We start from the raw sequence: 12713 nt of genomic DNA, 5'->3' as shown, positions 1-12713 counted from the left end.
CACATACCTAAATTATGCTCGCTAGTCAAATATAGTATAGTATAATATCATATCTACGGGGATTGGATTTAAACAGTATTCTTGTAGTTTCTAGCTTGAGTGCTATCCAATATGATCAACAATTGAGATTTATATGATTTCTAACTAAAATTAACTAAGAATCTAAAGCTATTAACTAATGACAATCGTAACAAAGGTAAGCAAGGAAGTTATCAATGGGAGAAAATAGGGGTTGATAGGATATGTGCAAGATAATTATTTGGGATCTAACTCTTGGTCATTCACTTCTAATGTTTAAGTGAGTCTCTCGAATTCACTCAATTATTAGTTCAAACATTTAGCAAAAACTCCTCTCTCGATTAAGTCTTAACCTCACAAAATGAACCAATTTAATCACGTGAAGATATGCAAGAATGCGTAGTGGATTGGTCTTTAGGAGAACCTCTTTCGATTATTCTCGTATGTAGGTTTAATCAATGATTCAACTAGCCTCTTTTGATTACTAAGAAGAATTAATTAACTCAACCAACAATATAATGCAAAGATATCACATGTTATGCCTCTCTCGATTACATGAACTATATATATATATATATATATATATATATATATATATATATATATATAATACACATATGCAACAATTAAATCATCCAAAATGATTCAATACATAAAACTAGAGTTATAATCCACAAACAATCAACAAAACACCAAATCCATCAAACCCGAAAGGGGAACTACTCCATACATATGGAGTAATTCATCACAAATAAAGTTAAAGTAGAGGAAAACATAAATTCAATCCAAACTCATGTCTTGAGTGAGGATGGAATGATGAAATCCTTGTGCTCGTGTTCTTCCAACTCCTCCTTAGCCTCCTTAGTCTAATATGTGTCAAAAGTCCAGAAAATAACGTTTTCCCATGTATTTATACCAAGTAGGGTCGGGCCCATACGAAACTACCTTCTCATAGCTGAAATAGAATTTTCACTCTGTAAAATTTCACAGGCGCACCGCATGGGGCGACGCGCCATGCTGGCATTAGTAGGGATTTCTAGAGAGATAAGTTCTGACAAACAGCGGGATTTTGGGCATCCACAGCACCCCACGCGCCACCCCACGTGCCATGGCAAGCCATTTTTCTCAGAGTACGGATTGAATATTGCTTTTTGACGTCCAGACTTGGTCCTTGACCCCCGAACACGATTCCAGCTTAATCCCTTGGGCTTTTACTCAGACTTCAAAGCTCCAAATAGATCGAATTCATTCCATAACATTTACATAGCTCGGAATCACTTGTACAAGGCATAAAACACACAATAAGTGCAAAACACTATCAATTAAAGCTCAAACATGAATAAAGTACAGTGAACTAGAGTGCAATGAGTGACTAAAATACGTAATTATAGCCTACCATCGACACCCCACACTTAAACCATTGCTCGTCCTCGAGCAATCAAACTACACTTCATATAGACACGACGTTTTTCAACAACTCTAATTACTCATTACACTAAGAATATTTAAAATAGACTAAGCACAACACCGTAACATCATCGCCTCAAGATTTGACTCAAAAGCACCATGCATTTTTCAAAGCTCACTCACTTACTCTAACACAGAGGTCAACGACATTACCTTTCCTTTTATGAATCAAGTGCCCTCACACAATAATAGAGAGTAGTTCAACACACAATAAAATTTAAGAACAATCAGGAACTCAAGATAGAAAGAATTCACTCACTCTTAGAAGTAACATTCGTATGCCACAAAAGATGTACCATAGGCTTTCCCGTAGTGTACTACTCTACTAATTGAGCTCATTCAGTCAAGGATCAAGTAGGACTTTCATTGATTGTAATGTAGGCTGCGGGATGAGTAGGATACATTTGGATATAAGAGTGACTATACCTCCCTAAGAACCTTAATACATACATTTAACCATTCAAAACCCCACACTTATGACAAACCATAACTCCACATTCACATCAATATACATCAACTCCCTACTTCTTTAAGAACAATTACATCAAGAGTTACCACTGCCAAGGAATATGTTTTCCACAACAATACAACTATTGTTTTTCTTCTTTTTTCAATTCAAGTGGATCTTATTTTTTCAAAACAGTACACTCTTCTTCTTATTTCAATAGTTTCACTCAAAAGCCAAACCAACCACCCCACACTTCAGCTTTTACAAAGTACATAACAAATCAAGTGCTCACGAGAGGTATAAGGTTTAAATAGATGGTCAATCAAACAAATGGGTAAGGCTTGTAATGTGGTTGCCAAAAAAATATGATTATAGGCTCAAAGGGGTTAACTAAGATACATAATAATTAGGTGGGTAAAGGTCTATAACTAGCTCAACAAAGAAATGCCTATATCACTTCTAAGACTGAATAAAACTACTATTTCGCTTTGCAAACACATGGGGCAAGTTCTAGACATCAAATGCAATACACATAATAACACTAGACCTCACATACACATTGCACATAACTCACTCAGTATTGGACTATAATGACGCTCTAGTCAAAGCAGTTAAGCAAAATTAAGATCATACAATTTAAGGTACTTATATAAGAGTTAAAAATTGAGCCTAAACGTCATAACTAAAGCACTTACTATTCTAAAGGCATAATAAGGTCAAGAGATATTGCTTTCAATTTAAATCACAACACAAGACTTCCTACTACTCTACAAGACAAACACTCGATTCAAACAAAACCCTTGGAGAAGAACCATGACACAAAGAAAAACCAAGGGGAAATTATTACATTACCTACAAAAGCAAATCTTTTTGTCTTTTTTCTTTCTACTTTAATCCCTTAATAAACCTGTCGATGATATCCATCTTCGGGAAAAATCAAAAATTTTAAAATTTTAAGTTTTTTTTCTATCTCTTATTACTACAACTAATAAAAAAAAAAACTAATATACATACATACAACATATTCCCCACCCCACACTTTAAGTTGTGGCATGTCCCCATGACATATAATTAAAAAGTATAAGGTAAAGGAAACTTCCCTGAATATCTAGTCGGGGTCTAAGTCGAAGTCGGGCTCCATTCCTCGCGCCCGAACTAATGCACATATCCATGCAGACAACATCTTCTCAGCCTTTTTGGGGTACACCCCACACTTATCTTTCTCGCTCACCGCATCCTTCTCTCTTGATCCCTTCACTTTTCACTTAACACTTGCAGCTGGGTTGTCCTTTTGTGCCTCCTTTGCTACATTCATCTCAAAAGTCACAGTCTTCTCACCCACTCTAAGCATGAGTTTCCTCTCGTGTATATCCAATATTGCTCTACCCATCTCTAAGAATGGTCTTCCTAGTATTGGATGGACCTCCTTTTTCTCCTCCGTATTCAACACTATAAAATCCACAGGAAATATGAACTTCTCCACCCGAACTAACACATCTTCCACTATCCCCTCAGGTATTATAGTCGTTTGGTCTGCCAGCTACAAAGATATGTGTGCAGACCTTATCTCTCCAATCTCCTTCTCCAGTTTCCTGTAAATAGATAGTGGCATTAAATTATTTGAGGCGCAAGAATCACATAATGATTTATCAAAATGAATAGTTCCTACAGAGCAAGGTATAATAAAACTCCCTGGAACTCCACACTTTTATAGGAGTTTGTTTTGCAATATTGTACTGCAATGCTCTGTGAGCTTGACCACTGAGGTATTTTCTATCTTTCTCTTCTTTGCAAGGATCTCCTTCAAGAATTTGGCGTAAGCAGGCATTTGTGAGAGCACTTCTGTGAATGGTATGCTTACATGAACTTGTTTCAGCACATCTAGAAATCTTCCAAACTGCTTGTCCAGCTTTTTTCTATATAACTTTTGAGAGAAAGGTAGAGTGGGCATATGCTCGCTCTCATCATGTTCCTCCATTTTCGAAGTTTCTCGCTTTTTCTTTTTCTCAGCTTTTATTTGGCCCTTCTTATTTTTATCAACATCACTCTTCAACTGCTCCTCACTTTCTTTTTCAAGTTTCACATCATTTTGGTTCGGGGTAGGATCTTTTAACACTTGCCCACTTCTCAGAGTTACAACATTCACTGTTTCTTTGGGATTTCTCTCAGTATCAGCAGGGAGAGTTCCTGGAATCCTCTCAGACAATAGAGTCGCTAACTGCCCAACTTGTCTTTCCAGATTTCAAAAACCAGTACCCAGTTCTTTGACAGTCGCTCCATGTTCCCGTATAGCTGCACTATGAGTTTCAAGCCTCTCATCAGTTTTTAGAATGAAGACCTTCATGAGCTCTTCTATGGCAGACTGAATGGGTTGTTGAGGCTGAAATTGCTTCCTCTGCTGATTCGTAAAGCCAAGAGCTCCTTGTCCCTAAGGTCTGGGGTTCTTTTGCTGCCATGCATTCGCAGTACCCCCAGGTGAACTCCATGAAAAATCGGGGTGTCTCTGACCTATTACATTATAATTTCCCACAACATTCACTTCCTCTGTTGAGGCTTGACACTCATGAGTAGGGTGTCCTCTTCCACATATATCACAAACAACCTGAGGCTCATTTTGTATCGAGGCTAAGGTCAACTTTCGTATTTCTTTAGCCATAGCATCAAGTTGTACCTGCACAGATGTATTAGCATCAACTTGGTGAACACCAGTTGATCTTCTTCTTTCAGCACTCTCAGAGGGCCACTGATTAGTATCTTCAAATAACACATCAATAATTGTAACTATCTCCTCTAGAGTCGTCTTCATCAAAGGGTCTCCAACTGTATTGCTAAATCTTCTATGCGAGGTCGGTGTCAATCCTTCCTAAAAATCCTGGAGTTGCATCTAGAGTTCAATTCCACTATGTTGACACTTTCTAACTATCTCCTTAAAACTCTCCCATGCTTCAAAAATAGTTTTAGTCTCTTTCTGGTAGAAGTTATGGTTTTCTCTTCTAATTTTGCCCGTCTTAGCTGAGGAGAAATTTTATCAAGGAATTTTTTAGTCATCTCCTCCCAAGTTCTAATCGATCCATTGGGCAAACTCTGAAGCCACTCCTTAGCATCATCTTTAAATGAAAAAAGGGAATTCCCTTAAGTACACTGCATCTTGTGATACCCCATTGTATTGAAAGGTGTTCATAATCTCCTCGAAGTCCATTAGATGTGTGTTTGGATTTTCGTTTGGCTTCTCTCTAAAGACACAACAATTCTGAAGGGTTTGAAGCAACCCTTGCTTCAACTCGAAATTGTTTGATGCAATTGGAGGTGGTCTAACACTGGATAATCCTTGATTGTAGACTGGTCTAGCATAATAGCCAAGTGGTCTCCCAAGCCTGGGAGCTATATTTCCAAACTGGTCTGCAGCCAAGGGTTGATGTTGATTAAGTCTGTGACCCCTCTCTTATTCATAGATGTTCTGTGCATCTCTAATAGTTTCTTCCTCAGCATCCCGTGCAGCTTTTTCTCGTTGTTCGGCTGCCTCTCTTGCAGCCAAATCTACATTATCATCACCGTTTCTGGCCATAGTTTCTTAGGTTGAGGATTGCCCAACCTTTTCTAGCTTATCGGTGAGATCGTTTTCCTTCCTCAGTTGTCACGACTTTGCTTCTAACTCTGTCTCGTATGGTAGCACTACTTTTGCAGAAGCTTGAATCATGCACCAATCTTAACCCATAACCTGCGCACAACCAAAACTATTTCAAACACTGTTGATTGCCAATCCCCGGCAACAATGCCAAAATTTGACGAGCTCAAAACACACACCTAAATTATGCTCGCTAGTCAAATATAATATAGCATAATATCATATCCATAGGGATTAGATTTAAACAGTATTCTTGTAATTTCTAGCTTGATTGCTATCCAAGATGATCAACAAAAGAGATTTATATGATTTCTAACTAAAATTAACTAAGAATCTAAAGCTAATGACTAATGACAATCGCAACAAAGGTAAGCAAGGAAGTTATCAATGGAAGAAAATAGGGGTTGATAGGATAGGTGCAAGATAGTTGTTTAGGATCTAACTCTAAGTAATTCACTTCTAATGTTTAAGTGAGTCTCTCGAATTCACTCAATTATTAGTTCAAACGTTCAGCAAACACTCCTCTCTCGATTAAGTCTTAACCTCACAGGATGAACCAATTTAAGCACATGAAGATATGCAAGAATGCATAGTGGATTGGTCTTTAGGAGAACCTCTTACAATTATTCTCCTAACTAGGCTTAATCAATGATTCAACTAGCCTCTTTTGATTACTAACAAGAATTAATGAACTCAGCCAACAATATAATGCAAAGATATCACAAGTTATGCCTCTCTCGATTACATGAACAAGTGAATGTAGATGCAACAATTAAATCATCCAAAATAATTCAATACATAAAACTAGAGTTATAATCAACAAAACATCATCAAAACACCAAATCCATCAAACCCTAAAGGGGAACTACTCCATAAATATGGAGTAATTCATCACAAATAAAGTTAAAGTAGAGGAAAATATAAATTCAATCCAAACTCATGTCTTGAATGAGGAACAAATGATGAAATCCTTGTGTTCGTGTTCTTCCAACTTCACCTTAGCCTCCTTAGGTCGAATATGTGTCAAAACTCCAGAAAATAGCATTTTTTCATGTATTTATACCAAGTAGGGTCGGTCCCAGACGAAACCACCTTCTCCTAGCCGAAATAGGATTTTCACTCTGTAAAATTTGCACAGGTGCCCCGCATGGGGCGACGCACCATGTGGGGCATTAGAGGGAATTCCAGAGAGCTAAGTTCTGACAGACAGTAGGATTTTGAGAAGCCGCGACACATCGTGCGTCATCCCACGCGCCGCGGCAAGCCATTTTTCTCATAGTACGGATTGCATCTTGCTTTTTGACGTCCAGACTTGGTCCTTGCTTAACATGATCCCGGCTTAATCCCTTGGGCTTTTACTCAGATTTTAAAGCTCCAAATAGCTCGAATTCATTCCACAACATCTACATCGCTCGGAATCACTCCTACAAGGCATAAAACACACAATAAGTGAAAAACACTATCAATTAAAGCTCAAACATGAATAAAGTGCAGTGAACTAGAGTGCAATAAGTGACTAAAATATATAATTATAGCCTACCATCACCTTATTAAGCCTTTACTTCAATACAATAACATATTCAACATAAGAACAAGTTTTTAAAAGGGTTTCCAACCTTATATCCATCTTCACAACAACACTAAACAACCCTAACAAGAGGTAATAACAATATGAACTTCCAAACAATATATGGCCATTCTTCTTCTAGCTTTTAATCTCATCCATACACCACCACATAGATAAGCACAATAATAAAAGGAACTTCATAACCAAGCTATTTACCATAATTATCAGCCACTAGAAGCCATATATACCACTCCAAAACTGTACAACATGAGACAACAACACCTTATACCAATTCTCGTGTTATCTTATGCTTTCTTTTATCCAAACAACTTAACCAACATACAAATAAGCTTAAGCACAAGCAAGAGGATATTATACTTACCACGAATAGTAATAACAACTTGGAAACCAAGCTTTACTTAACTCACAACAACCCTTAATCACATCACAGCACCATAGAGGCATTATTCTTCACCTTAGCTAACCTTTGATATTGGATTTGGATATAAACACTTGGTATTCACCGTGAACCCTTTGGGAACTATTGAGAGGTATTAGGACAGTGAGAGGATGGATTTTGGTCGAAAAATGACCAGAAATGAACCTTTCAACAACTTTAAAACATTCAAAGGTCGGCCACCATCCAAGTGGGTCCCAAAAAAGGACTGCCAGCACGGTCTCACAAAAATGCAAATATTTCTATAATCTCACATTACATCAACAAACAATTTAATATGTTGAAAACTAGACTCGTAGATCTTTAAGTTGATGGGTAGATCACTATGTAACTCCATGTATATTGAGAGAAAAGCTCAGTGACATTATACCAGAATTTCAGTAAAATTATGAATGTAACTTGTGACAACTTTTGACACCTTTTTTTTGCAACTTGTTTGAATTTAAAACATAACATATGAATATTATATGATTCAATTACCTTAAAAGATGACCTCCTTAGAATATTAAGTACTCCTACTTTTACCCCGAAAGTACGGGTTATAACATCTTTGATTCGTTTAGCCTCCAACCCTCACGATACTTCCTTAACACTTGTTCTAACCCATCATTATCTTTGTAAAGGTCCTTGAACTCTCCGGCTTAAATTGATTCAATTAAGATGAAGTCTAACATGAAAGTACGTGGTGTAAAATTCTTTCCCCTAGGAACATTCATCCTCGAATATTAACTCTTTGAGACTTGCAAAATTTTGCTAGATTCTCCTCTGTACACTGGACTAAAACCAACCTGCACGTAGCCAGACATAATACTATACATGGCATACAGGGCCAATATCAGTAAATAACAACACTTGGACTCACAAGGTCATCAATCATACGTACTGCAAGTAAAAAATAAGAGCTCACCTAACGACCTTCTGGTTTGAATCGGGTTGTGCTATAATATACTATCTCGAGCCATATCATCAGTTTGAAATAGGTAAGGGTATTTAGATTTCATCTCCTCTGCAACCTCCCAAGTCATTTCTTCGACGTTCTTATTTCTCTTCACGGAGGCTACCTTTTTGATCCTCAACTTGCGGAGATCTGCCGATCTAAAATAGCCACTAGAATCTCCTTGTTCGATAAATCCTCTGTAATCTAAACATCATCTACTGGGACAATCTAAGAAGGGTCTCCAATGCACTTCCATAGCATGGACAATAGACTACTCTAACTTTAGAGCCAATTCAAGCGCATAAGCTACTCTGTCTATCCATCGAATGACTCTGTAAGGCCCCATATATCACAGTCTAAGCTTGCCCTTATTACCTGATCTTATGACGCCTTTCATAGGAGACATCTTTAGGAATACCCCATCGTCTATGACTTCCATACGTTCATACATTAGGAATTTTAATTCTACAACCTTGGCCATCGTATAATTTTTATTTTAATTCTCTTATAACCAAATACAATCCTTGCCTTGGCTCTCATAGTTCTCGCTTTACTTTTCTTAAGATTAGTTATCAGCCTGGTACTTGTAACATTCTTATTCACCCCTTATGTCACACCTTGTATAGAGATATACATATATTTCTGCTCCGCTTGAGGAGTGAGTGATTTAGGATAGGCTTCAACTTCTGAACCTCGTATTCTAGCCTCCTGAATTATCCCGGTCTCGAAAATTTATACTTGACTTGTCATCTTAGCTCACTCCTATACTTGATCTTTTAAATTGTTGTACTTTTGAACTGAGCGGTAAATCTGGAGGGTCGTTGATCCGTGTTATACTTTGTAGTCCGCGATCATCTTTGAAGTACCGACCATATGATGTCGCTTGTCTCAGACCATGTCTTCTTATCTTTGAAGTAACCTAGATGATGACTCTATTGTCATCTGTGTTCTTTACTCGAATTATAAAAATAATGCTCTCTAACCCTGGTGATACATTCGAGTCCTGCAATAGTGGGGGCAGATATTTAGCATATCATCGCCACTCCATCTTTTGTAATTTCTAAGGCCGGTACTCTTCTAACTGGCTTTATCGTAGAGTTATTATAGAATATAGTTAATGTACTATCTCTCTAGTACTTCTGCTATTCAGAGTGATTCTGTAATATTCTGAGTCACAATTTCTATAATCACCTGGGTCTAATAATCGGACTCATGATTTACTTAGTTGATGCAACTGTCGAGCTTCATCTTCCCTTTCAGCCTTTAAGCAGTCTTAAGTTGTCTTCCAATCTGTGGCTCAGGGTATTAGTTATTACATTAAACTTTCGTGGACGTTATGGAATATCCATGTTATAATCTTCTAACAATTAAAGACTTTTTCTATCATATGGACTCAATTCCTTCTTTTAACAATACACGAGAGTCTCCTATAACTATAAGAATGTCAACATATATGATATATAGATAATACTCTGAAATCTTAAGTGCGTTCATAACTTAATTAATTCTACGTCATAGATCGAATAATTCCTTTCGTGCATTCTCAACTATTTTTACACGTAAGCAATTACTTTTCCTGGTCATTCTGTCACTTGTTCCATTGGCTTATCTTAGTGCCCATGCATACTGAAATTTTTTGTAACTCATATGATCTCGAATATTACTTTTGATTTTACTTCCCATTCATTAGTCACGATAGGTGCCACTTTCTTATGGAGTGCATACAATGTTCGAATGAGACTATTGTTACAAGATCATTTCTTATATAATATCAAATTCAGGTTGCTATGCTTAGGTCGAAGCCTTCTTCCTTATTTCCTCAGCTAGTCTTTCGTTGTATTACTTAGGGGAGACCCTATGACTCTTGTAAAGCTGCGAGCTTATTACATCTTATATCCGACAAAATTTTCTATGTTCTTACTCGCCTATAATTATCCTTAGTTACTTACCTCCGTGTCCTTGTGCTTGTAGGGTTACTTTTGATCTCAAATTTTGGATTGTCTTCCCAGTGACACTCTCTTTTATTTTCGTAACACTTATATGGTACCTTTAACTACCCCAACTCCTATCTGAATATTTTTGAAGGATTACGACGAGACTGAATTTCCTATATTGGGTTCATTATTTTTGTCTTGCATGATCTACTGATTTATCTATGACCTCTTGTCTAGCCATAACTAGTCTCTTCCCGAAACAACTACTACTACTCATTGGTCCATTCTTATATCTATATTCTATGTAACTTTTCTGGGGTTATGTCTTTTGTCTTAACTTATTTCTTATGCTAGCTCCTTATGTATCAAGTGTCCATTCACACTTATTTATCAATTGGCATCCTTGCCGGGAACCCTTACTGCCTCTTCCCGGCATCATGCTTGCATAACATTCTTGAATCATGACATATTTATAGGATCTGAATAAATGTAATCTCATTCCTTTCGCCTTTATACCATATTCTTCCTTTACCATTCTATATTTTCCTGAACCATTTAACTCCAACTTAATACCATATCACACCATCTTCCCCCTTTTAGGGGAGTACTAACATTTGATAATCTGAACTCTTTTTGTCTTTTCCTTCACTTGACTATAGACTCTGTCATTCTGTCATATTTTGATTTACCATTATCACCCATTTATCACATCTTACTAAAAATGCTTCATTTACTCTTTTCTTATTCTCCTTCTAATGTTTCTGTCTATTATCTTATTCTGAAAACGTCAACAAAACATTCTTTCTCTTTTAGCTCCCCTAGATCCATCTCATTGGCTCTTCGGGTCGCCTAACATTCTCTCTTTACTGGGGACTGGAGTCATACAAAGTAAAATATTCATCCCGTCTTGGATTCCAGTGCCTATCATCTAAATTTTCTGAAAATTCTAGTATTCATATCTGACTTTACTATTCTAGAGTGTACCACAGGTGACTCACAGGGAGAACTATTATCATGTTTGCACTGTCTTTTAGAAATGTCAGCTAATGCTAACAATCCATCCATCATTTTGGGTTACCCTATCCCCAGCTGGATCCAAATATCCCATCCTTCTCTTAAACTATATTTGTTACCTCTCATAAGGCATAACTGAGATGGGTGTGTCTAATTGTACATACCTCTATTACTGTTGAAAGTAACTCAAAATGCTTATATTTCTCTGCCTAAATTGTAAATACTGTTATTCTTCACCAACTGGGAACCTCGTACCTTTTCTTCACCTTGCTTCTTTTACCTATTGAAACTTATACTTTTACCTTCTGATACTCCCATGGCTTGCTATTCATGGGGTGTGTTAGATATTCCCATCTTAGGGGTCTTTAGCAAGAAATTTGCACCTCTGGTATGCACGATCTGATAGAGTCTCAAACTGGGCCACGTTGTCAAGAGCTCTCTCTCTACTAGTGCCCTTACCTTCTGATATATTAGCTCTATGGCTAGCTATAATCTTTCTAATTGGATGCATCTCTGTATCGTTAGCAAACATAAGTTCTAACTCAAAATCTTATGACTAATTTCTATAGCACAATTTGGATTTGAAAAAGGGCAACAAACTCCTAAATGCCTTGTAGCATCCTGTTTATATAATGTGGTGCACAACACATCTATAAACAAGACTTCTAGAAACGGTTTGTAGACTCCCTAGGACAGACCTGCTCTAATACTATGTTTGTCATGCCCCAAACCAAGGGAGGCATGGTCGGCACCCGGTTTCATACTTGACCCTGAGCGTACCACTTTGTAACTGTAACTCTAGAGGTAACCTTCAACTTAAGCCGACAAGCATAACTGCAAATACACAATACCAACTAAGGCCGATGAGGCTATATGCCGAATCATCTAAAAATAACATATATCTCATATGAAGGGTAAACATACCCAAAAGCTCATATATATAACTGTGCAGGCCGACGAGGCCGCCATAAACATCTATAACAACAATACCAAAATGAGCATATAGAAGGGTCGACAAGGATGCTATACTGACATATAGGACTTGTCTACAAGCCTCTTGAGATAATGGAATTGTACTATGGTCGGGATAGGGCCTCGATCTACCCATCAATCCAGTATATACAAAATGCACTCCAAAATATAGACTTGGTAACTCCGGATGAATGGAGCTTATCAATGCTGATATCTAGCTCTGTCTACTAAGAAGGTCTATCTGGCTGCCCACTAGAACCTACAGGCATAAAAT

At 37.3% G+C, this 12713-nt stretch overlaps 1 non-coding gene across 1 annotated transcript; it reads left to right on the top strand.

The window, feature by feature from the left end:
* The first annotated feature begins 4827 nt into the window (after positions 1–4827).
* LOC117281851 (small nucleolar RNA R71) lies at positions 4828–4934 on the top strand. Its single transcript, XR_004512481.1, has one exon. It is a non-coding gene; the product is annotated as a small nucleolar RNA R71 (small nucleolar RNA).
* Positions 4935–12713: the final 7779 nt, after the last annotated feature.

Source organism: Nicotiana tomentosiformis, chromosome 5, assembly GCF_000390325.3.
Source record: "Nicotiana tomentosiformis chromosome 5, ASM39032v3, whole genome shotgun sequence".
Classification (NCBI taxonomy): Eukaryota; Viridiplantae; Streptophyta; class Magnoliopsida; order Solanales; family Solanaceae; genus Nicotiana; species Nicotiana tomentosiformis.
Note: the sequence above shows the minus strand (reverse complement) of the source record. Positions and strands in the feature narration are given on the sequence as shown.